Raw genomic sequence first — 27,555 nt, forward strand, 5'->3', positions numbered from 1 at the left:
TACAGTATTTTCACAATAAAAAATGCAAAAAAATTAGAAAAAGAAAATTGGAACAAGGAACAAAATTATATTTGTGCTTTCAGATAATAGAGCAGGTTTCAACATTGTTTTTCTTAATTTTTTTTAATGTTTGTTGGTTCATAATTTAGTAACTGGATGAAGGGATATTCCTCAAAATGAAGTGAAAGCAGTCTGTGAAGCTGATTCATTTTGTGGGAATTGTCCCCATATTTAAAAATGAATGATTATCATTCCTAAATATTGGGTCTGTCCTGGAGCCGAGATCAAAATATCCTATGTCCTGAGTCATCTGACTTTATAGCTGTCTATTATTCTTCCTCTGACCACTGATTCAACCTTACACATATATGCATGTAAATGTTCTGATGGTTACACATAAAATTATTACTTCCTAATTTCACAGTTAATATTCCTCATTCCTCATTCAGAGCAGGTAAGAGTCATTAAAATAATAGGAAGGGGAATTCTTACATGCTTCATAGTGTCCTAAAAATCTCTTAATCATGCAGAAAATGCTAGGTTTGCATAGCAACCTCTTTTCTAATTCACAGATTCCCTGGTCCAGTCTTGCTCTGCTACATTCACAAAATAAAAGGAAAAACAAGGTTTATACATATTCTATTTTTTGTCTTTGATTTTTTTTACTGTCATATCATATCATTGTTTCCTCTGAAAAATCAACCAGACAATAACAGTTTGTGTTCTAGAACAGCTTCTTTATTTTTTGTAATTGTAAAGATACTATACAGAGGGGTACAGTTACATGAATGGGATAATGAGTACATTTCCTATCATGCATTGTTACCTCCTCCTTTGATTTTCCCCCACCATCACTTCCCTCCCCACCTCCCCAACTTCTCACTCCTCCTGACATTGTAAAGCTCATTTTCAACATAGTGTCCTGTAAATCTCTTCATCATGTCAACCTGAATCCCTATTTAAGCATTCCGCTATACTACTTCCACTCCCCAAATTACAAAAATGTATATACAAAATGGAGAACACCAGAATCAAATACAGTGAAAACAGGGGTTATACCGTGGGGGAAGAACTTACAAAAGAAGAATCACATAGTGCATTATAAGTACATTTAAAAAAAAATAACAAGAGGGCTGGGAAGGTAGCTCAGTGGTAGAGCACTTGCCTTGCATGCATGAGGCCCTGGGTTCGATTCCTCAGCACCACATAAGCAAAAAGAAAAAAGCCGGAAGTGGCGCTGTGGCTCAAGTGGTAGAGCGCTAGCCTTGAGCTGAAGAGCTGAGGGACAGCGCCCAGGCCCAGAGTTCAGGCCCCATGACTACACCCAAAAAAAAAAAAAAATAGCAAGAAAGAAAAAAATCCTTGTGTCCCTGTCTTGGGATACATTTTGCTTAACATTATCTCATATGAAATATGTACATAGCCTTTGACCTCTGTCGTACACATGTATTGACATTGCAAACAAGGGAAACCATGGGATCTATGTTTCTTTGGGCCTGGCTTACTTCCCTTAATATAATTTTTCCAAGTCTTTCCATTTCCTAAGAAATGGGGCAATGTCATTCTTTCTGATGGAGGCATAGAATTCCAGTGTGTGTGTGTGTGTGTGTGTGTGTGTGTGTGTGTGTGTGTGTGTGTGTGTGTGTGTCACATTTTCTTGATCCATTCATCTACTGAGGGGCATCTGGGTTGCTTCCATATCTTAGCTATGTTAAATAATGCTGTGATAAACATGGTTGTGCTGGTAGCTTTGGTATGACCTTGTTTGTGATCATTTGGGTAAATGCCCAAAAGTGGGATTGCTGGGTCATAGGGGAGCTCTATGTGGAGTCTTTTGAGGAACCTCCATATTAGTTTCCAAAGTGGTTGAACAAGTTTACACTCCCACCAACAATGAAGTAGGGTTCCTTTTAGTCCACGTCCCCTCCAGCATCTGTTGTTACTAGATTTCTTGATTATAGCCATTCTAACTGGGGTGAGGTGGAATCTCAATGTTGTCTTGATTTGCATTTCTTTTATGGCTAGATAAGTTGAACATTTCTTCATGCGTCTATTGGCCGAGAACAGCTTCTTTATTAAAAGGGAAAGGTATTGCCTCTCTGAAGCTCCTTGTTGCTGTCCTTTTCTTCTTTTCTTGTCCATGCCTCTCATGTTTAACTCATAATTGTACTTCTCTGCCCAGTTCATTCACAAAATACAATGATCTACATTCGAAGAGAAAAAAATACTGTTATATTACTTTAAAAAAATTTAAGCATGTTTGAAATGTTCATATTTATGAAGAGCCAAAAGGTAAAAGGAACTATCAAAAAGGGTAAACAGATGATGTTTATGAACTGATGTTCTTATTTATTCTCAATAGAACAATAAATGATATATTATTGTTCAAACAGGACTGATAAAATGAGAGTTTTGCATCCTACTCATTTACTGCCTATCCAGAATTTATTGACCCTTAGATTGTGCCAGGTAGAATTCCTGAAATAATAAAAACGGTCATTCTGCCAGAAATGTATATACTAAATATTTAGCATGGACATTTATATTTATAGATAATGAAATGATAATTCATTTCATTAACAAGGTTTAATAAACATCTTGAGAATGGGTCCAGATAGCAGCTCTCTTGAACTTAGAGTGCTCTCTAGTATCTGCTACAACTCCCTGACTCGCATGAGGCATGAAGACAGCCATATAAAATAGATGAATAGATATGGCTGCATTCAATTTTTTTCTTCTTGACTACTAAAGTTTATCTTCATTTAATGTTTACATATCTTACACTATTGTTGTTTCCTTTTGACATGTCTCAACCATGTAAACATGATTATCAGGTGGCAGCTTGATGATTCTCCAAGATGCCACATATTAGACCTACTCTAAGCTCCCTGAGAGGGCATTCTCTGTCTAGCATCTAGGAATCAGAGACAAGACGTTCCTATGGCTCATATAATCATAAAACTGAATCTCTCATTAGGGTTCATAAAGCAAACTATAGTAAGTCAATCACCAGTTCCTTTCTTAGAGGGAAAATTTATTAAATGTCAATGTTAAATTAAAACAAATTTGGATTGAGGGTGCCTCCATTTCTGGAGTCCTTATGTAGGGACCTACACCTTACTGTTTCAATAAACTTGAAACCCCAACTTAGCAGTAAGTTAACTGAAACTCAGCCAATCACAGCAGCCAAATTTCAGCCAATCACTGAAGTCAATCTACAGCCAATTGCAAATTGCCAAATAATTAGCCCCTTGTCCAAATAAAGCAAATGCTGAATTATAACCAATCAGGCTCTTTTGGTACCTTGCTTTCATTCTCTGTCCACAAATGCTCCCTGACCTCTTTCAGAGGAAACCTCTCTGAAACTCTGTGATTGTGAAAACAGTTTTACAAATGCTAATTGCTCTTTGATTCTTTAAACGGAACTGTTATTTCATTAAAGCAGAGCTTTTCTTCTGCCATTTATAAATGCAATTATTGTCGGGCGCCGGTGGCTCACGCCTGTAATCCTAGCTACTCAGGAGGCTGAGATCTGAGAATCACGGTTCAAAGCCAGCCAGGAAAGACTGTGGGACTCCTATCTCCAATAAACCACTAGAAAACCGGAAGTGGCGCTGTAGCTCAAGTGGTGGAGCGCTCGCCTTGAGCTGAAGAGCTGAGGGACAGCGCCCAAGCCCAGAGTTCAAGCCTCATGACCGACAAAAAAAAAAAAAATATATATATATATATATATAAATGCAATTATTACATCTTAGTCATTATTTCTCAAATATTATTAACAGTTACTATGTACAAATCCTTATAATAGGTGCTTTGGCTAACATCAAAGAAAATGTATGTGTATATGAATGTATGTACATATATCTGTATGTGAATATGTATGCCTTTCTATAAAAAAGAAATGGGAAGTGAAAATAAGGTCAGTAGGAGGCAGAAGGAGAAAGAATAAACTGAAAGTCTCTGTGAGTAATAGGAAGATAAGGGTTGGTTTGTTTGGGGATGGGGGTGGGTTTTAAGGAAGACTGCTTAAAGAAGGTAGAATTTGGCCTGGGTTCATAGGAGAGCTAAAATACCAAAAATAAGTGTTGTTAAAGGACACGCTAGTTATAATTTAGGCAATAATATAGCACCAAAAATCTTCTGCAAAAATAAAAAACTATTTAGTGACTAACACAGAAAAAAATTCATCCTCCTCTCCATTCAATTTTCCACCATCTAAAACAATGACTTTCCATTTTGTGTTTACCTACATTTGAATTTGTGTTTCCATAGTGTTCCAATTTGTTCTCTGAATTCACTATGCAGATAGTCTTAGTTCTATGAGAATATTTGTGTCAAACAGTGATGTTTTACTAGTTGTTGTATACATATATATATATATGTATTTTGTTTATTTGACTTTATGGGTTACATGTCACTTTCTAAGTATTACCCCCAAATAAACCTCAGGTTATGGTATTGCATTTGCTTTCATTGACAAAACAACATATTAGAGATATTTAAATTTTTCCAAAGTATAATGACAACACATTTGATTCTAGCATTTATATAAAAATCATTAGGCACAAATATTACACAGAGTTTCAAGATTCATTTACATATCTACTGACATTTTCCTTTAAAAAGAAAGGTAGCTAACCTCTGATAGTCTGATTAAAATAACTTACCTTAAGTGGTACCATATTCCTAGAAATGTTGTTCTCATTGCACTCACCAAATTTCATGATCTATTTTTATTAAAATAAATATTTAAACATTTTCTGACTTCCATTGTGATTTCATATTTCACTCAACTATGAAGAACTGTGCTAATTTTCAGAGTTTTTTCTAAATATCTTTCAGGGTTTTTTTTTCTAAATAACTAGGTTTATTCCTGTGTGGTTAATATACTGTATATTTACTGAAATATACTGTATAATTTCAAATCTTTGAAATACATTGTAGTTTGCTTTATAGTTCAGCATGTGGCCTGTTTTGGTGAATATGTTTTCTGCATTTATTAGGTATGTTCTACAAATTTCAAAGTAGGTCATACCAGTTTATGGTGTTGTACAAATCATCTCATTCTTTCTTGATTATGTTTAGTTAATTAGAACTAAATGTAATACATCTCATTCATTTTGCCTCAGTAATGTTCTTTTAAAAATTGTTATTATAGCTGGGTGCTGGTGGCTCACACCTGTAATCCTAGTTACTCAGGAGGCTGAGATCTGAGGATCACGGTTCAAAGCTAGCCTGGGCAGGAAAGTTCGTGAAACTCTTCTCTCCAATAAACCACTAGAAAACCGGAAGTGGTACTATAGCTCAACTGGTAGAGTGCTAGCCTTGAGCTGAAGAGCTGAGGGACAGTGCCCAGGCCCAGAGTTCAATCCCCATGACCGACAAAAAAAATGATATTATATAGGTGATGTATAGAGAGGGTTACCATTTCATAAGTCAGGCTCAGTGACATTCTCATAAATGTCATATGTAAGGAGTCAGGAAGGAAGTGGAGCACCAATGGCTCATGTCTGTAATCCTAGAAGGCTGAGATATAAGGATTGTGGTTCAAAGACAATCTGCCCAGAAAAGTTGAAATTCTTATCTTCAGTTAACCAATAAGAAACCAGAAATAGAGTTATGGCTCAAGTAGTAGAGAACCAGTCTTGAGTGAAAAAGCCACATGATAGCTGGAGGCTTTAAATTCAAAACACAGTGCCAGCTGGGCACCAGTGGCTCACAGTTATAATCCTAGCTACTCAGGAGGCTGAGATCTGAGATCTGAGTTCAAAGCCAGCCCTGGCAGGGAAGTCCATGAGACTCTTATCTCCAATAAACCACCAGAAAACCGGAAGTGGCTCTGTGGCTTAAGTTGTAGAGTGCTAGCCTTGAGCTGAAGAGCTGAGGGACAGCACCCAGACCCAGAGTTCAAGCCCCATAACTGAAACACATACACGTGCACACACACACGCACACACACACACACACACACGCACACACACACACACACACACACACACACACACACACAGTGCCACACACATAAAAAAAAAAAAGATCAGGGAGGGATAATAGGGGACAACCACAAGTATCTTTAGGAGACCTTTAGAATAAAAAGGAACCAGAAATGATTCATACACTTGAAAAACGGTACTTTGGCTTTGCGGTTTGGGTTTTTGTTTCTTCTTTTTTTTTTTCTGGTATGAAGTAGACAGCTGCTAGAGTGTGTTTTCTTAACAACCAAACTCAACAACAACCAAAAAATACCCCATAACCAAAATGAAAGACTTCAGAATTCACTTTGTATTCTCAGCCAAGTCATGTCAAGTTCACTTAAAGAAGAGTTGGAAGGAGACAGGCAGAGAGTGTGAGAATGGGAACAGCTGCACAGACTCACTCACTCACTCCTTTTCTCCCAAACTGAAACAAGTTTGATCATCCTTTCTCTGCCCTGTCAAGAACAAACACATTCTATTTGATGGCTCTTCCATATGAATGGAAAGACAGCTAAGACATTCTAATCCCCAAGGGGCTCCCATCCCTGGTGACATGGCAGGAGGGTGGTGGAGTAATCTTGCTAAGCCATGTATCACTTTTTAGTGATTCAGTCTTACCCAGGTACAGTTCAGCTTTTTAGATTTCTATCTCTTCAACATGCCCTCTGGGCACATGGAGGCCTATATGAATGTACCAGGAACATGTGTGTGTGTGTGTGTGTGTGTGTGTGTGTGTGTGTGTGTGTGTGTGTGTGTGTGTGTGTGTGTGTGTGTGTGTAATGTTTCTAATACATTTTCTTTTTTGGAATTTCACTTTTATATATTATCCTCCTCAATGATTTCTGGTTCTCAGACTTTGTATATGTTTCTAATCATTTCCTTTTGGGAATTTCACTTTTACCTATTGTCTGCCTTTAGCAACTTTCCTTATCCACTTTTCTAGTCTGAAAAATGTAAGCACAGACTTTTCTTGAAACACTTGGCCTATCTGCTTACTCTTAAGAACAGGTATTGTGTTTCTCTGCTCTTTGGAAGAAATGGGGTTTGGGGAATCACTTGAACAGCTTGAAGTACAAGCTGTTGCATTACAAGATCTGGAGATGACTAAACGTTTACAAAGACACATGGGCAAAATATGCCAAATACCATATTTCTGTCGCAGTTTCTAGCACAGGAGAATACATATGTTTTTGGAAGCAAGGTAAAAATCTGCATATGGGAGACCATATAGCTGGTTCTTTCTTTTCCTCTAAGAATAGGAATTAGAAAAAAGCAAAAACTATATGAATAAATATGTCTCAGACAGTTTAATTATATGCTTTAAAAATCACAACACATTACTTCATTCATTTAACAAATATATAAAATTGGAGATAGAATAATGTGAAAAGTACATAGAACCTCTGATCTTATGGAACATTCATTGAACCAGGAAAGTGTCTACTATAAATACGTAGGCATATATGTGAAACTTTATTGTGGTGTTATGGCAACAATAATATATTGAGAACCCATGATTCTGTTGGTAGAGTTCAGATCTTATCAAAAATATTTGTTTATCAGGCAGGGAATTATCAAAGATAGAGAACTATAGACCCATTACTTGGATGAACATTGACACAAAACTTTATAACAAAATTTTGGCCAATCGACTTCAACAATTCATCCAAAAAATCATACACCATGATCAAACAGGATTCATTTCAGGGATGCAAAGCTGGTTCAATATACACAAAACAATTAACATAATTCATCACATCAACGAGAGCAAGGATAAGAACCACATGGTCATCTCAATAGATGCAGAAAAAGCATTTGACAAGATCCAACACCCCTCTATGATGAAGGTTCTGGAAAAATTAGGAATCCATGGGACATTCCTCAATACAATAAAGGCTATATATGACAAACCTACAGCCAGCATTATACTTAATGGTGAAAAACTAAAGCCATTTCTTCTTAACTCAGGAATGAGACAAGGATGCCCACTCTCTCCACTTCTCTTCAATTTCATATTAGAATGTCTAGCTACAGCAATAAGACAAGATGCAAACATAAAAGGGATCCGAATAGGGAAAGATGAAGTAAAACTCTCCCTCTTTGCAGGTGACATGATCTTGTATTTAAAGAATCCCACAGACTCCACTCCCAAATTACTCAAGCTGATTCAAAACTTTGGCAAAGTAGCAGGGTATAAAATTAACCCTCAAAAATCAATGGCTTGGGGCTGGGAAGGTGGCTCAGTGGTAGAGCACTTGCCTTGCATGCCTGAGGCCCTGGGTTCTATTCCTCAGCACACATAAGCAAAACGAAAAAAGCTGGAAGTGGCGTTGTGGCTCAAAGTGGTAGAGTGCTAGCCTTGAGCTGAAGAGCTGAGGGACAGTGCCCAGGCCCAGAGTTCAGGCCCCACGACCGGACCCCCCCCAAAAAAAATCAATGGCTTTTCTGTATGCCAAAAATCAGAAAGGATGGCTGAAATTAGGAAAGCAACTCCATTCATAATAGCCCCACAAAAAATAAAATACCTAGGAATTAACTTAACCAAAGAACTGAAGGACCTCTATGATGAAACCTTTAAAAACCTAAAAAAGAACAATGGAGGGGGTAACAATGTTCAAGAGGAAGTGTACTCATTACCTCACTGATGTAACTGTAACCCTCTGTATAGTATCTTTACAATAAAAAAATAAAAAAATTAAAAAGAAAATCAAACCATAACTTAGAAAGTGGAAAAACCTCCCATGCTCCTAGATTGGAAAGATCAACGTCGAGAAAATGGCAATACTTCCCAACACTATCTACAAATTCAATGTGATACTTATCAATATTTCAACCTCATTCTTCAAGGAAATAGAAGAGGCCATCCAAAAATTCATATGGAACAATAAAAGACCCCGAATAGCAAAAACGATCCCTAACTGAAATAACAGTGCTGGAATAATATCAATACCAAATTTCAAATTCTACTACAAAGCCATATTAATCTAAACAGCTTGGTACTGGCACAAGAACAGACCTCAGGACCAATGGAATAGAATTGAAAACCCAGAAATGAACCTACAGACCTATAGCCATCTAATTTTCGATAAGGGAGCTAAAAAAATGGAATGGAAGAAAGACAGACTCTTCAGTAAATGATGCTGGTAAATTTGGTTAAACACCTGTAGAAAACTAAAGCTAGATCCTTATATATCACCCTGCACCAGAATCAACTCCAAATGGATCAAAGACCTCGGAGTCAAAGCAGACACTCTGAAAACATTACAGGATGGAATAGGAGAATCCCTAGGTTTCTTTGGCACAGGCTGAAATTTTCTTAATAGAGACCCAGAAACACAACAAATCAAAGAAAGGTTGGACAAATGGGATTGCATGAAATTGCAGAGCTTCTGTATGGCAAAGAACAGAGCTAGCAAGATCAATAGAAAGCCCACAGATTGGGAGAAGATCTTCACTAGCCATACAATGGATAAGGGTCTCATATCTAAAATATACCTGGAACTCAAAAAATTAAATCCCCCAACAAGAAATCATCAAAGAAACAACTGCCCAATAAATAAGTGGGCGAAAGACTTAAAGAGAAACTTCTCTGAAGAGGAAAGAAGGATGGCCAATAGACACAGGAAGAAATGCTCAACCTCCCTAGCCATAAAAGAAATGCAAATCAAAACAACATTGAGATACTACCTCACCCCAGTTAGAATGGCTATAATCAAGAACTCTAATAACAACAGATGCTGGAGGGGATGTGGACAGAAGGGAACCTTACTGCATTGTTGGTGGGAGTGTAAACTTGTTCAACCACTTTGGAAAGTAGTATGGAGGCTCCTCAAAAAAACTCCACATAGAGCTCCCATATGACCCAGCAATCCCACTTCTGGGCATTTACCCAAATGATCACAAACAAGGTCATACCAAAGCTACCAACACAACCATGTTTATTGCAGCATTATTCACCATAGCTAAGATATGGAAGCAACCCAGATGCCCCTCAGCAGATGAAAATGTGGTATATATGCACAATGGAATTCTATGCCTCCATCAGAAAGAAAGACATTGCCCCATTTGTTAGGAAATGGAAAGACTTGGAAAAAATTATATTAAGTGAAGTAAGCCAGGCCCAAAGAAACATAGGTCCCATGGTTTCCCTTATTTTCAATAACTAGTATATGTCTGAGACAAGCAGAAAAGGTCAGATAAGTGGCTGTTAGGTGAAATGAATCCCAAGAGAAGTATTCAAATGTTTTTCTTTCAGGCGATTGTTTCTAACATATTCATAAGATGATTTCTTTGTTGCTTTGTATGTCCCTCCCCCACGGTATAACCCCTGCTTTCACTGTATTTGATGTTGGTATAACTTGTGGAGGGGAAGGGAAAAAACAAAACGTTTAAATAGTGATACAGGTGGACCCATTGCAACAATGTAATGTACAAGTCCTTATGTTTACAACTTTGGTGGGGCGGGGGAGATGGGAAGGGATGGGAAGGGGAAACAAAGGAGGAGGCAACAATGTTTGATAAGAAATGTACTCATTATCTTGCCCATGTAATTGTAACTTCTCTATACGGTATTTTCACAATTAAAAAAAAAAGATTATGCACTATGTTGAAAGGAAAGGGAATCATAGAAACAGCAGGTCAAAGGATGAACCAAAGTAACATTGATACTCACTTGACACTATGTTGGATTTGAATATTGTAACTTGGAAGTGGGGGAAGGGGTAAGTGGTAGATAATGAGGGATGGGATTAAAAACAAATGTACTCCTTGCCTTACTTAACTGTAGCACCTTCTCATCACCTTTTCAATAAAAATAAATAAATTTTTAAAAATATTTGTTTATCTCCTATTGTGGGAGAAATGAAGTCATTAACATGTTCTTACTGATCACTGTTATCATCAGTTACATTCATTCTCAAGGGGGAAAGATTACAATATGTTTTTCTAATAAAATATTTCAAAAAATTTGATGACTTAGGAGGCTGCTATCGATCATGTTAGACCGGGCAGAAATGTTTGTGATACTCTTATCTGTAACTAGCTAGCAAAAAAACCCCAAAACCAAAAACAAAAAAACAAAACCAGAAGTAGAGTTGTGGCTTAAGTGGAAAAGTATCAGCCTTGAGAGTAAAAGCCAAGGGAGAGCAATAAGCTCTGAGTTCAGGCCTCAGAACCAGCATACATCAATATTATTGTTATTATTATTACTAAAAATAATGTTATTAAATACTGGAATTATTTGTTCAATGTCATCACATGTAAAGTCATGTGAACCAAACCTTAATTTGAAGATTCAAGGACTAGAATAGAAACCTGAAGTATTTCTGAGGATAGCAAAGAATCAACAAAAGTTGCTAAGTGATGGAAAGAATAAATGAAGATATTGGTTTCAAAGCTGGAGGGCTGGGGCTGGGAATGTGGCTTAGTGGTAGAGTGCTTGCCTACCATGCATGAAGCCCTGGGTTCACTTCCTCAGTACCACATAAACAGAAAAAGCTGGAAGTGGTGCTGTGGCTCAAATGGTAGAGTGCTAAGCTTGAGCAAAAGACGGCTCAGGGACAGTACCCAGGCCCTGAGTTCATGCTCCAAGACTTGCAAAAAAAAAAAAAGCTGAAGCTAGGTGTGGTAGCACACACCTCTGATCCTAGCACTTTAGAAGCTGATGTAGGAGGAGTTTGAGTTGGAGAGTCTCCTGACTTACATAGAGTTTGAAGTCAACATGAACTACATAGCAAGATCTGTCTCAAAAGCATGTTTTTTTTTTCTTTGCAATGGGGGAATTTGGAAAAGATTAATGAACAAAGATTTCAATTTATGAGCTTTTATAATTTAAATATTTAAGACATGACTTAATCTAAATGAATATAAAAATTCAGGAGAAAAATGTAAATTTGGGAGCTATTGAAAACAGATGCTATCTAGGTAAAGATAACTTAGACCTGTAATTAGCTACTCTGGAGACTGAGATAGAGAGGAGGGCAATTCAAGGCAGGCTTAGGCTGAAGTATCTGAGAGATTCCATCCCTAAAATAACCATCTAAAAGCAGGTACTAGAGGTATGACTCAAATGAGAGAGCATCAACCAAGTAAGCAAGCTCAGTAAGTGTGAGTTCAAATCTTACCACCGCCAAATCAAATTTTAAAAAAGCAAGAAAAGCCTATTACATGAAGTCAAGAAAGTGAGTAAGAATAAAAGCATATACAAAACTGAAAAATACTGAAATTTTAAGATTAAATTCATACATAGGCAAAATGCAGTGGTGTACATCTATAATTCCAACCATACAAGAGGCAAAAATGAGAGGATCCCAGTTCCAGAAAAGCCAGGGCAAAACTTGGCAGAAACAAACACCTGGATTCCTCAGTCTCAGTCTGGTTTCTAGGGAAGAAAGTAGGAGGCACTACCAGAAAAATATATAAAAGTAAAGTAGGCTGGGAGGCAGTGGGGTGATTCAAATGGTAGAATATTTGCCTAGCAAGTTTAAGGCCTTGATTTCAAAACACTGGTGAAAGTGCTGCAAATAAAATGTACCTGCCAGTTGCTGGTGGCTCTCCCATGTAACCCTAGCTACTCAGGAGGCTGAAAACTGAGGCTCATAGTTCAAAGCCAATGGGGACAGGAGTCTGTGAGGCTCTTATCTCTAACTACCAGAAAGTCAGAAATGGTGCTGTGGCTCAAAGTGTAGAGGGCTAGTTTTGAGACAAAAGCTTAGGGACAGGGTCTGGGAAGATGGCTCAGTGGTAGAGTGCTTGCCTCACATGCATGAGGCCCTGGGTTTGATTCCTCAGCACCACACAAACTGAAAAAAGCCAGAAGTGGAGCTGTGGCTCAAGTGGTAGAGTGCTAGCCTTAAGCTGAAGAGCTGAGGGACAGTGCCCAGGCCCAGAGTTCACTTCCCACAACCAACAATTTAAAAAAACCTTAGTAACAGTACCCACCCCTGAGTTCAAGCCCCATGACTGACCAAGAAAAAAATTGTCCCTGAGTAGAGGAATTTGATGATGATGATGATGATGATTATACATATTATGTAAGTACTCTAACCCAGAACTTCATTGTCAGCACAATTAATAAATCATGTCTTCATCTGACATAAGCCAAAAGAAGTTAGATTTTTTTTCACCTTCTCTCTCACTAGGCTCTTTGGTTGTTGGTATGATCTTGAGGTAAACAAGGAGATGTTGTTATTTGGCTATGGACGGTTATAGCACAATTAAATGGAGCCATTTGAGAAAAGGAAAGGTATAGATGCTGGTACTTTGACTTGAAATGTCCAAGTGGTGCAATTCCTTTTTTTTCCCATTAGTTGCAAGCTGGAGGCCAAGATTTATTGACGGATGTTATGTCAGAGGAAACACAACATTGCCTGCAGATCGTATTTCAGGTTTGCTGACATGATGGTGAAACTGAGGATTGGTTTCCTGACTCACACTGAGGGACCACCATCCTCTATAACAGAACAAGCCTAAGCAAAGGCAAAGTAGCAATGTCCTTGACCAAAGCAAGCCAAGGACAAGTTCTTCACTAATACTTTTTATGCTCATGACCATGTATTCTAGTTAATGAGAATTGTGTGCCAAGGGTAAGTCAATGACTGATTCATGTTGGATTCTCTCCATGTGGTTTGGGGAAGGTTGGGAGGAATTCAAGTTTGGGTCATAAATATTAAAGAACCATAATGCTTTTGCAATTCATATTGGTTATGCAAAGTGAATTAGGACACAATGTCTGCCTTCAGGCAAGTATATAGTCTATAGTAAGTATATGTCTAGACAAGAGTGGGTATGAGCAATGCACAGTATATAAGAAGAGAAGAATGCCATTGCCTAAGAATAGTAAGATGAAAAGTATCAAGTACCTAAAAATATGGTTGTTACCATTTTGTATATTTAAGTTTGAAGGAGGAATCAGCTTTTCGGGCCTACTTTTTCTATATTAAGTAATCCAATATCATATTGAGAGTGTAATAAGAAATTTTTATTGTAACACTACCTGTTCTTTGTAGTTTTGGAACATCTGGCAACCAAGAGCACAAACATAAAATGAAGTCATTTGTTCCAAATTATACTGTGGACATTTGCTATTTCATAATCAGGTAAAAAGTTCACTTCTTCAACTAAGACTGTGAGCTTTGACCAGGATATCACTTGTATCTTGAACATTTGAGAACTATATCTCCAAATCTAAACTATGACTATCAACTCTATAGAAAGAGGATTGAAATAAGAGGGAAAAGAAATTTACTTGCAGAGGGCCATTTAAAAAGGAAACATGATGGGCTGAGAATATGGTTTAGTGATAGAGTGCTTGCCTTAGTATGCATGAAGCCCTGGGTTTTGTTTTCTCAGTACCACACAAACAGAAAAGGCCAGAAGTGGTGCTGTGGCTCAAGTGGTAGAGTACTAGCCTTGAGCAAAAGGAGCTAAGGGACAGTGTCCAGGCCCCAAGACTGGCAAAAAACCAAAAATTATATAAATTTTACTGAACATTATGTGAACTTTTATAGTTTAATAGAGAATAAATTCCAGGCCTCTATCACACTGCCCCTGTCTTTCCCCACATCCATAGCTAGAAGAGATTGGCCTGGAGCTAACAGAGGGAACCAAAGACAGAAAAACATGGAGAAAGGTTGATTTTTTTTGATGAAAAAGTTGATTTACCTTTCAGTGTCTTAGAATATTTCTACCTTGTTGGGGCCTTCATATGGGATTTCAGAGAAGGAGCAAGGATTTCAAAAGGGCTTAAAGTCATAAGAAAACTAGTAATTCTTGTTCCTATTAGGAATATTGTATATGGGTACTTTTTAAAAATAAAATGCAATAATTAACATATTTCAAAAAGTAAGATACTTGAGCCTTATCTGACAGAAGAATTCCCAGTGTCATTGGCTGATTCATTTCACTGAGTTGCTGCTTAATTTTTCATTATACACAACAGTTACAATCACATGATCAACTGATCTAGAGTAGGAAAACAGTGAACCTTTAAGGCATTCTGTCTCACTCTTGTTGTTATTCGTTATTAAAAGACTGACTGAGCTTAAACCACAATAAAGAGAGTGAAAACTGCAGGAATGCACATGTACCACATATATGCCATATAAAAGGATAAGCTAGAGTGTTTTTTGGCTGACAAGAATTCCAGTTTTATTCCTGTAAAAAAATTAGGTAATAACTAAACAATGTGGATAATTACTATGGAGGAGATCATTATCACAAACTACAGCTAAAGTTAAACAAGGGCTAGGCTTTGGTTGTGTTAAACTCCTTTGTAGAGTAAGCATTTACTTAATTTGTAGGTAAACAAAAGAGGTTGCCTTGGTTACACATGATACATATCAGAATTGGCCTGTCTCCCTTGTATGATTTTCTAGTTCTGAATCATGATTATTTGCAATTATGTCAAATACCAGTAATCATAAATTGGCAGGTAGGATTCAACAGTGGCAGAACTATGATTCATTTTCATGTGACATTTCATACAACAAAAATATTTTGATGGAGAGAACTGGTTAAGTTGGAAGAGTCAGAGAAATTAATGGAAGGTCAGAAATAACTGCCTGACTTTATCAGTAACTTGACTTTATTTTTACCTTCATCTGGAGTCTTTAGAGTTATAGTGGTTACCTATTTATTAACTATAGAGTAAACATAATCTTTGCACATCTTTGCTTTCTCAAGTACATAACTACCTTGTTTGTTTTACTACTACAAAATGTTATAACACACTCAAAGAAAAGTGTCTCCTGCATGTCTTCCAATCATATCGATGTACAATCTGTATCTGTATGTGTGTGAGCACAGCCCATATGGGGTTTGAACTCAGGACCTTGCAATCTCTTTTGGCTTTTGTGACCTTTTTCTATTTTGGTTCCTAACCTTCCTTACTTGATGCAGAATTCTCTGCATTAGATACTACCACTATTCATATCGAAAAAATCCAGAACATCTTCTAATAAGAGCTTAGTATAGTCATATCTGGAGTAGTATTGGTCTAGGTAGTTTGGTGCTTACTTTAGTTATACTATAACATTCTAAGATACTTTTTTATGTTTCTTTTTTAAATTTAATTTCATTGTAAGGGTGATATGTAGAGGGGTTACAGTTACATAAGCAAGGTAATGAGTATATTTCTTCTCAAACACTGCTACCCTCCTCCCTCATTTTCTTGAGATGATTGCTTGAAGAAATTCTAAAGTCTGCTTAAGAAGTGAAATGTAATAAGGCTGAAATATTCTTTATGAGACTCTCCTCTGCAGTGCTGGCTGCCCTATCTCTTACACTTCATGAGGCATTTGCTGCGTTCAACTGCACCAGCATTTTCTGGTCCTATGTGCAGCTCTTTTATGTGCTGAGCCATGAGTTTCTTTCAGACTATAGTTCTCTGCAAGCACAGAGCAGGCTACCTAGGACAAATCTGAATTCTTTCAAGGTGTCATAGCTTGTCAGTAGCTCAATCCTGTAATTCTAGCTGCTTGAAAGGTAGAGATCAGAATGTGGTTCCTGCCAGCCTAGGCTAAATGTTCATGAGACTCCCCCTCAACCAATGATTGGGCATATCGGCACATACCTATCACCCCCAGATACAAGGGGAAATACAAGCAAACCAAGCCCTCTTGGGCATAAAATGAGACCTTACCTTGAAAATAACCAAGGCAAAAGGGGCTGGAGGCATAAGGTCTCGAATTTAATCTTCAGTTCTGTTACAAAAGAAAAAAAAATCCTCACAGCTTATAAAATTAATTAAACTCACACAGAAATGGAAATTCTCCATTGTGGTTCTAAGTTTTCAAATATGATAAGGCAATGCCATCCAAGGAATAATGACTTTATGAAAATGGATTTCCTTTTTATTCTCCTAATACTTTTCTCTCTAGGAATCACCAATGTTTGAACAAATTGAGTTTGAAAATAACATATGAATGTTTATGCATGTCTTAGCCTCCAACTCATGAAAATCTCTAGAGAGAAAAGTCTGTGCAGGCTTTATGTGGCTTAGTTTCTAATACCTAGGTGTATGTGTGTCCTCTGAGGATCATTTTCAGAGAAGTTTGCATAGATAAAACAGCAATGTAGAACTGGAAGAGACCTTGAGAAGCAGAAATGCAGGCACAAAGAGTGGGCACTTCAAAACATTATAGAGCAAATCAAGTTCTATTTAAGGCAATTTAAGTAGTGCTTTGGCCTGATGTAGTAGTACATGATGCAGCTCCCAAGCAGAGACTAGAGGACCTTGAGTTCAAGGCCACCTGAGGCAAAAATAGTGCCAAGATCCTACCTGAGAAACAAATACAACAAAACAGCCAAGGGTGCTGTTGAAGCATACACACACATACACACACACACCTTTCTTTCATTCCAACCAAGAAATACATAGTGATAAAAAGTCAATACAAATTATATAATTCTGAACTTTGACCTTTACTAAGCACTAAAGTACACAGGTTTTAGAAAATCATCATTTAACTTTCTCCAACCCCAAAGTTTACTTTGAGAAGATAACTTTATTTGGGCCTGAAAATCTCAAGGCTATCTTCTCCATATCTATCAGAAAAAAAATTGTCACCTATGAAATGAAATAACCTGGCATTTTATTTGTTTGTTTATTTGTATGTGTGTGTTAGTCTGGAGCTTGAAGTCCAGGCCTGGGCAATATCCCTTAGCTTTTTTTGCTCAAGGCTAGTGCTCTACCACTGGTTAATTGGAAATTAAGAGTCTCACAGACTTTCTTGCCTGGGATGGGTTTGAGCCAAGATTCTCAAATCTCAGCCTTCTGAGTAGCAAGGATTACAGGTATGAGCCAGCAGCCCAGCTCTAAACCTAGCCTTGTAATGTGCTACATATCTGATACATGAATTTGAGATTCTCCCTGAGTTTTGGCAACATTTCATTCAGTTTTCTAGTAATAAATGTCCTTTTGATACACATTAGCTCATGCTGTTTCTACAGTTAGAACTGTCTTTTGTACTTGTGTTTAATACCCAAACATACATCTATTCAGACCTCTCTTTTCTTTTCTTTTTGCTTTTCTTTCTTTTCTTTTTTTTTCTTTCTTTTTCTTTCTCTCTCTCTCTTGCTTTCTCTCTTTTTTTCTTTCTTTTTGTGGTGCTGGGTAACAAAACTCTAGATCTTGTGAATGCTAAGCAAGCTCTCTATCAGTAAATTACACTCAGAACTCTCTTCTTAACTAAACTACATAGAGTTTGTCTCACATTTCTTTTTTTTTTTTTTTTTTTTTTTTGGGTCCGGTCGTGGGACCTGAACTCTGGGCTTGGGCGCTGTCCTTCAGCTCTTCAGCTCAAGGCTAGCGCTCTACCACTTGAGCCACAGCGCCACTTCCGGCTTTTTTCTTATATGGTGCTGAAGAATCGAACCCAGGGCCTCGGGCATGCAAGGCAAGTGCTCTACCACTGAGCCAACTTCCCAGCCCTGTCTCACATTTCTTAAACATTTACTTTCTGATCTTCCTGAGTGTTACGCTTAAGGATTTATTCATGTACTGCTCTCACATCTTGTGGATATGTGGCACTATGCTCCTGAAAGGCAGTAAGCTGATTTAGGTCAGGAAACCTGTGTTATTCTTCTTGTTTTCACACTGAGAATTCAATAAGCATATGCCAGACCTAGACTGTGCTAAGCATGATATATATTGACAGTTTTAAGAAGGTCTATCTATTCAGGTATGGTGGCACTCAGTTGTAATTTTAGCAGTTGAAAGTCTAAGACAGGAGAATAGAGTTTGAGGGCATCCTCAGCTACACAGCAAGACTGCCTAAAAAGAAAATTTTCTGTCTAAAGACAGGAAAATCATAATCACCAAATACATTTCCTGATTTTTTTCTCACTGGACATAAATGAATGGAGTTATACACACATACACACACACACACACACACACACACACACACACACTAATCTTCTAGAAAAATATGTATATATGTTTACTTAACTAAGACTGCTCAGTCTCCTATTCTGAACTGGAGCATAGGAATGGAGACTGTCAGAGTTAGAAATCAATATTTTAAACATGTACAAGTTATTGTATTGCTCAGCCAGATGTAAAATCCTCTGGCCATTGATGAAGACCAAATCCTAGAAATATCACAGAATTATTCACCATAATTATGAATATTGATACACTTCCTTTAATACTTGCTTTAATCAAAATTTTATTAATCCAACTTAACCAATGATAAATTAAAATATTTTGAATTTATATTTAACTGTTGGCTGTCTCTTATTCTAGAAGCTTAAGCACCCTTAGAATTATTTCTCCTTCATTCTTTTAAAAGGAAATTCAATGTATATCATAGATTTTAAAAATCCACTTTAAAGTATAAAGACTTTTTCACCCATATATTGTACTTTTTGTATCAAGTGATAAAAATATTACCCTGGTATTATTAATTTTAAAATAAATTAAAAGGATTTAAACCTAACTCTACTCATCTATTATTTTAGAGTGATTCCAACATAGTTGATTAATTATTATTAAGAACATCATATAAAAATAGCTATAAAATAATATTATTATATTCTTTAGTAATTTTAGAAATAGTTCCTGGAATTTAGGTAAGGTATTATACTATATTCCATATTATAATTTGAAGATTTAATTACTGTGTCCCTACTACTTTGTGGGTTGTTGGGAAATTATATAACAAAGATGAGTTATTGTTTGTTCATCTTCAAAGTAAGAGTAATCATGCCTCTTTGTTGCTTTATGAGCATGTGGCAAGAATTAACTGTACTCTTAAAATACATAGAGCTAGTTAGGACCTCATAAATAAATATGAGATTGAAGCACATTATTCTGGAATATTGGTAGAATCTTCATGGACCTCTGGAAGGCACCAAATGTTATACTTTAGATCTCTATTAAAATCTGTTCTATAGAGGTTTAAGGTCTTTTTGTTTTTGTTGTTGATGTTTGCCTTTTGCTTGAAAACTTTTATGCTTGGGCTTGCTTTAAACAGTAAACTTCACAATTTCAGCCTACTAAGTTGCTACAATTTCAAGTATAAAGCACTGGTGCCCAGCTAGGTTCAGATTACTTTTATAGAACATAATTATTTGCTATACTTAAGTGTAACTCAAGCCTTGAGAAACTAATGATTATACATTGCATATTATATACTGCATCACCAACTAAAAATTAAAAATATATTTCTTGAATTGTTTTTCAGCTAAAAATTCCTATAAATGAAAACAAAATAATTAGATTTCCTAGTTGTACTGCATTGTCCTTACTTTGATGATGATGCTGAACTGACTTAAGCAATTGATTTTCTTTTTTTGCCAGACTTCTACAACAAATATCAACTGAAATACAAAATTGACAAATGGAAATATTTTCCAAAATGACTAGTAGGAATTTCTTAAATTTTGACCAATTTCTTAAATTCCTCAACTTTACCTGGCATTGTTTTAAAAAAGTGAGATATTTCAGAAAGAATCAGAAGGAAACTCATGGAATTGACGTAGTTTTAGTTACAGCTTGGAACTGACAGGCTTTAAATTTTAGAACAAGCATGAGAATTATGCCTGAAGTGATGAGCAATTCTAAACCCAACTCAAAACATACAGCAAGGGACCTTACATTTTTCAGATACAAAATTACATTCATTTTGGTACTGTTTCAAATAGAAGGTTAGTGGTTGTCACCAAGAGTTCCTGTGTGATCTCAATTCAGAGGTTAAAATTAGTAAGGCTGTGTGTTCTTTACAGTAAAGTCATTAGAAAGAACATCTTAATGCCAATTTCATGGTTTCTTATAGAAAGAATTATTTTTTTTACTTAGTGCACTTCACAGATCTCTGTAGGAGAATAGTTATTCCTTGCTGATCAAAGTCTTCTACTTCATGATGAGAGAAAATTATATAGATTTTAAAAATACATTACTATCCCTAAAACATACACAGTACCTTCTGAAAATATTCAATCACTTAATATTCAATCAAATTTCCTTTCTTAACTAAACATCATCTTTTATCAACTAACTTCTTCCGGTGTCTTACAGAAGCTGATAACTATTAAAAGCCCCAAAGAAAATACTTGAGTCTACACCGATCCACCTAGCATTTGCTAGTTCCCTGTTAGTTGTTGGTTCATTATACCCTTAGCCAGAATTCTAGGTGCCCTTGATGTGCTAGATATTCAGCTAAGTGAGTTAACAATGTTATATAATTTAATTTCTTAATGACCTTACGAGATAGGGTATTTTTTTACCTTTTACTAAACAATCTTTTTTTTTTTTTTAATCCTGAAATTCACATACACATTTCCAGGAAGTGTGTAACATGGTCCTTTCTGCTTTATTTTCTTTTTCTTCCACTTCAACCACAGTCATCAGGGCAACAATACTTAAAATAGTAATGGTTGTTAAATATTTTAACCTCATTCCTGAGTGTGCAAAAGTGGTAATGCCTATATGGTGGGTTATCCTTGGGTTATGTGCTCTTTCATAATTTCTAAATTCCAAACATATATTTTGTAATCTGTCTTCTTTGTCTGCTGCCTTTGATGTTCCTAGATAGATTTTTGTCTTGTTAGTGGAGAGAAATATACAGTGTGATTTCTTCCACTGCAAATCTCTGTTGGGATAGAGCTTGATATGCATACAGAGGGATCTGATTGAATATATTGTTCTCTACAGTTGTCAAAGGGTCTTGGGTAGTTCTACTGTGCTATAATAGTACACGTATTATTAACAAGGCTTCACACTTCAAAGCACCTTTGTTCTCAGTAGTCAAGGGGAGCTTGAGGGCCTTGAATAGCCACTCCAGAATGCGTCTGAATTTCTGATAACCTTTGAAATGTTCTCCTCTATGCTTTTCTTCCATTACCATCATATTCCTTGAAAGAAATTGGATACCATCATAACTATAGGTCCCCCCAGATTGAAGTGGATCCTTTGGAACAAGGCAGGTTCAGGTAGCTAGTACTTGTTGAAGTTGACCTAGAATTCTGAGATAGGAAAACTTATTCAGCATGCTGCTTACACAATAATATTTATTTGCTCTGTTACCATTTTTTAACTTGCCATATTTGAAGAAAGATAACAAATGTTAGTAAAACATCAAAAGTAAAAACTAATAGAAAGAATAAGTGTTTGATCCCAGTTTTGCTACTTTACTAGTTATAGTTTAGACAAGTCATTTAATTCAATTTTTAGAATAGTAAAATAAGGATAAGTATGTCTATCTTTGCAAGGTAATAGGTGATATGTCATCCTTTTTTCTTTATATGATTATCTATAAGTAGTCGTAAAAAGGAGTTTCCATTTAATAAAGCAGTTTATGACTACAATATATCCTGACCAATGTCACCCTTTCAATATTCTCACCCAACCCTCTCTTACCCACTTTTTCCTTCATTCTTCTTAATTTTGTATGACAAGACATCTTTATTATTAACAATCTTGTCTGTGAATTCAATAGTGTTTAAAACAGTGAGCTGGATTTCTCAACATATGGGAAAGCTAGAACACAGAGATCATAGGCTATTCCAACTTCTTATGGAGAGATAAGAAAAGGATTTATATGTGTGCACATGTGTGTATGTGTGTGTGGAGGGGGTGCTGGGTCTGAACTCAGGGCCTGGGTACTGCCCAGGTACTGGGGACTGCTTTTGGTTTTAGAGCTGGTGCTCTACCGCTTTATAGTGATTAAGTAGAAATAAGCGTCTCACAGACTTTCCTGCTCAAGCTGGCCCGAAAGGAATGGAATAGTCCACAGCTGAGTGATTTGCTCAAGGTCATTATTGCAAAAACTCTCAGCTTGGAGCACAAAGACTTCTGCTTTATAGACCAAGTCTTAACTAAGACACAGCACACTCTCCATTTTAACATTACTTTATAAAGAGCCTCATAGGCCTTAGTATTTATTCTACCCTCACTGGATAATTATTCTCTGCCAAGAACAGTAACGTTCCTAATGTCACCTAGAAAGTAAGTAGCAGAGCCAGCCAGGGATGTTAACCCAAATCTATCTGGCTCCAATGCTTGAGCTCTTAACCACTGTGAAATTTAGCCACACACATGCTCAGCCTCCCAGGAGAAAAGGCAGAGAAGGAGGGTACAGGCCTTGCCAAGACTTAATGTGCTGAGACTTGTTAGGTGTTAGGCCTGGAAAGCCTCATCAAGGTGGCTTGTGTCAAAGCTATGCATTTTGAGATAGAAAGAAGCTGACATGCAGTTTACAAAGCTCCTTTAAGATGTATGAAAGGAGGTAATAGAAATGCTGGGTGGAATACTTAAGAAAATTTGGAACACTATAGTCTTATAGACATTAAAAGTTTATGCCATAATAAAAATAATTCCCCAAAGTCCTTATTAATTAAAAGTAATTTATAAAGGTAGAAATGAGGCTGCTATTTATAACTAGAATTTATTTATTTATTTTTTTGTCGGTCGTGGGGCCTGAACTCTGGGCCTGGGCACTGTCCCTCCGCTCTTCAGCTCAAGGCTAGCACTCTACCGCTTGACCATCTTCCCAGTCCTATAACTATAATTTAATACTTACTTGCAAAATTCTCAATGCCAAAATTTAGTAAATCGTTTTAAATGAAATAGGTAAAAATAGGCAAAATTTTGCCATTTTTTTTTTCTATTTCTTTCATTGGTACCAGTACTGGGGCTTGACCTGGAGAGTGTCCTTTAACTTTTTACTCAAGGCTGGTATTTGACAACTACACTTGAGGCTGTGTGTGTGTGTGTGTGTGTGTGTGTGTGTGTGTGTGTGTGTAAATTGGGCATAAGAGTCTCATAGACTTTCATGACAGCATTGGCTTTGAACCATGAACATCAGATTTCAGTGTTTTAAGTAGCTAAGATTACAGTATGAGCCACTAGTTCCAAGCTAGGGTTTAAAATTTAAATCAATAGAGTACTTTTAACAGAAGTGATATTTTAATATAAAAAAGATTTATTTACTTCTAGTAGGTAGGAAAAGTATTGCCAACCAGTAACAGGATTGTAGAAAGAGATAGTAAAATAATGTTTGTAAGAAGGGAAAAGAATGTGGATTTTAGACAACTTGGTGTTTAAGGTATCAGAATCTGCACTTGTAGTTTGGAAGGGCACTAAAACTCTGTCCTCCTATATACCCACATTATTAAATGTTTTCTATATCTGGGTCCAAGTATATTTTTCCAAGTCTCACCTCTGTCCCAGAATGGATGTATGTTAATGTTCTTCCTCAAATTCTATTTGATAATATAGAAATGCAGTGCTACTATAAGAGACACAACGTATTAAAATCAAATGTTTCCTTTGGTAATTAGGAATTTCTAAATTTGTGAGTTTTACTTTTGGAAGAGAAGTAGAGGGCCCTCCAGTGATTTCAGGTGAATTTCCTTTAGATTATAATTGACCTGAGAGCCACAGGATGGCTATGGGCTGTGAGTCCGTAAGGGCAAAGGCAGTGTGTTCTTGCCACGTCTCCTTCCTTAGCTTGACTCTTATATGTCAGGCATTCAATAGATGATTCTTTGCTAAACTAAAATTTAATTCATGAGCCAGTAACTAATGATGGTTTTCCACATTTCAAGATATAAAATAGGATTAGTTAAAATTTCATTAAAATTGACAGTAAAGTATATTTATATTGGTATGTTTAAATTCTATTATGCCTGATTATAACACATTTATCATCTTAAACACGGAAACATGAACAGCATAATTTAAAATTTCCCTTTAAAATGGTATTGCTATAATTTTCCCCAAGCTTTGATTTGAGTATTTAATTTTATAAAGGAAAAAAAAGTTTTTTGTAACAACAAAATATGGCTTATCTCTGTTAGACAGTATTGAAAATAAAAAGTATAAAAATCTCTCATATACTATACATTAAATATGGTATAAAATATGGTGGAGAACAAAAATGGCCATTAGAATTGTTTTTAAAAATTATATAAACCAACTTCTTCAGCTTTTATATTTGCCTTAAAAGTTTAATTACTTTAAATGGACAAAACTAATTTTCATCAGTTTGTATTAAAAGGACATGCATTAGATACTATACTAAGCATGTACACTAAGCATGACAATCATTTAAAAAGCTGTTTAAAGCCAGGTGCCAAGGGTTTTCACCTGCCATCCCATTGAGGAGGCTGAGATCTGAGGCTCATTGTTTGAAGTCAGTACAAGTCTAGGAGACTTATATCTCCAATTAACCACTAAGAAGCCAGAAGTGAGCTATGGTTCAAATGGTAGAGCCCTGGCCTTGAGCAAAAAAGCTCAGAGACAACACCCAGATGCTGAGATCAAGCCCTAGGACTGACAGGCACGCATGTGCATGTGCACCCACACATGCACACACACACACACAGGCACACACACACACATAAACCTGTTACCAGTTTTTCTGTTTTTCCTTTGTATATTTCTGTCTTTAGCACAAAGAGAAAAATTTTTTCCAGTGAAATAAAATCAAAGTAGTTTTACACAAATAGCTACTTCCATATAAAAACAACTTTACAATTTCAACATACATGTATTAACAAACATTATGCTTCCCTACTAGATAATTGCACAATTTGGAAACAAAGGCAACAAAGTAAAATTACAAATAAAATAAGAGAAGGAAAAGTAGATAATACCAAAGATATCAGAGAGCCTGTGTCACCTGGCCTAGAATTCCTGGTAGCCAAAGAAAAAGATTTTTGGTACTTTGGCATAAAGCTCTTTCTTGGAACACTGAAAATTGAAAGTGAAAAAATACTATAGAAGATGAAATATTAAATTATTATGCATATATCTCTGAACTTGTTTTTTCTGATCCTTATTTTCTTCAATTCAAATCTATACATAGACTTCAATTAAATACATGCTTACCTGGGATTAGTTTTTAAAACTCAGAGACTGACATATGACTTTCATTAAAACTGAACATAATTATGCAATGTTTTATCTATGTAAAAATCACATGTGCCTATAATCTTGAAAGGCATAAAATAAGCACTGTCTTTAGATTACAATAGTCAAAGATGAAATACATGGGAATATATTATTTATCTCTGAATGTGATCTTTCATTTTATTGTCGACACACTTTTTTTTTTTTTGCCTGTCCTGGGGCTTGAACTCTGAGCCTAGGCACTGTCCCTGAGCCTCTTTGTGCTCAAGGCTAGCACTTTCCAACTTGAGCCACAGTGCCACTTTGATCTTTCATTTTAAAATGCATCTTTTTGGTGAATCTTAAAGCTGAATAAAAATATCCTTTAAAATAATCCTTTATTTTAATATCAAAGGCTTAAAAATTTTAATTATTTCAAATAGCTTACTCCAAATATTTTAGACAAAATATTTACTCCAAAAGTTTATTTCAAATATTTTAGACAAAAATGTTTAGACAACCTAATTTTTTTCCTAGAAAATTTTCATTGCCCAGTAGGTAAAGTATGTGCATTTATTTTAATATTCTACAACAGGAATCTTTAAACTAGATTATCATTCAAAGAGATAAATAGTAAAATGGACCTTTTTCTACCTGGTAATTTTGTCATCATGTTTAATCACCAGAAAATCATGTAGATTTTCTAACAAACTCACCTTCTGCCTGTCCCATTTTTAATGATCTGGCAATGCCTTCAAGGGAAATTGGTCTTTTCTGTTGATTCATGTTCCTGTTAGGATTCTCCTGAGTGACATCCTTAAGGTACCTCCATTTCTTCATCCCACAAATATTTGCACAGTCCCCTTGTGTTATGGACTATCCTTTCAGAAGACAAAGGATAAAGTATGGTGTCTTAAGTACAAATTCCTTTAACTCTGCTGTCCTGTAAATTAATAACTGAAACAAACTATCCTGGGGCCTTTGGCCACAGAATGACCCACTGGGGGTTCTGAAGAAAGAGCTGGGCTCTCTTTACCAATGTAGTCTGTAAAACCTTCCTGAGATGCCTTAAAATGATTGGATGAAGTAGGGGGAGGGGAAATGTCCAAACAAGGAGGTTGAGCAACATCTGGACAACTTGGGCAATTTAAAAAGTTCTGTATAAAAAGAAAGATTGGGAAGTAGTAGTTTTCCACTGATATGTGTAATGGTTTTACAACAATGGTGATTACAATTTTGTTAGTCTGCTACCCACTTAGCAATTTACAGCAGAAATCATATAGTACCAAAAACGGAGAACACTATCTAATCTTGGTTCTAAAACCTGTAGAATTGTATTTCTGAGATTTAACATCATGTAAGTTTACTTCTTGCTTAGTCAGGTCTATAGTAGTTGTGGGACTCTCCAGGCAGTTATATTCAGGATATAGTTCAGTACTCCAGGATTCTGCCAGTTATATTCAGGGTATAGTTCAGTACTCCAGGATTCTGCCAGCTGTGCCCCTTGATACACACCTAGTGCAAGTCTTAGTGTCCATTTCAGTATACATCCATTATTGGGCCAGCAGGGAAGATTGTGTGGAGAGTTAAGCTTTGGCCTCCAAGTACGAAACATTTCATTACCAAAATAAGTCATCTGTCTATACCTAACTTCAGCACGGAGAGTACAATCTTCCTTATGCTTGGGACCAGGAGAACAGGAATAAACAGATGGACATGGAAAATGCCTTTAGCATTGAGAAAATG

General features: G+C 36.3%; 1 long non-coding RNA gene across 1 annotated transcript in view; it reads right to left on the reverse strand.

The window, feature by feature from the left end:
• LOC138835939 (uncharacterized) overlaps positions 1 to 26,783 on the reverse strand; it is a 45,670-nt gene extending 18,887 nt beyond the window's left edge. Inside the window, exons 1-2 of the long non-coding RNA XR_011374819.1 lie at positions 26,526 to 26,783; positions 16,615 to 16,675 (exon numbers count right to left, since the gene is read on the reverse strand). This is a non-coding gene — a long non-coding RNA (uncharacterized lncRNA). The remainder of the gene's footprint in view (positions 1 to 16,614; positions 16,676 to 26,525) is intronic.
• Between the last annotated feature and the right edge of the window lie 772 nt (positions 26,784 to 27,555).

This window comes from Dipodomys merriami, unplaced genomic scaffold (assembly GCF_024711535.1).
Source record: "Dipodomys merriami isolate MVZ:Mamm:240054 unplaced genomic scaffold, mDipMer1.0.p SCAF_1, whole genome shotgun sequence".
NCBI lineage: Eukaryota > Metazoa > Chordata > Mammalia > Rodentia > Heteromyidae > Dipodomys > Dipodomys merriami.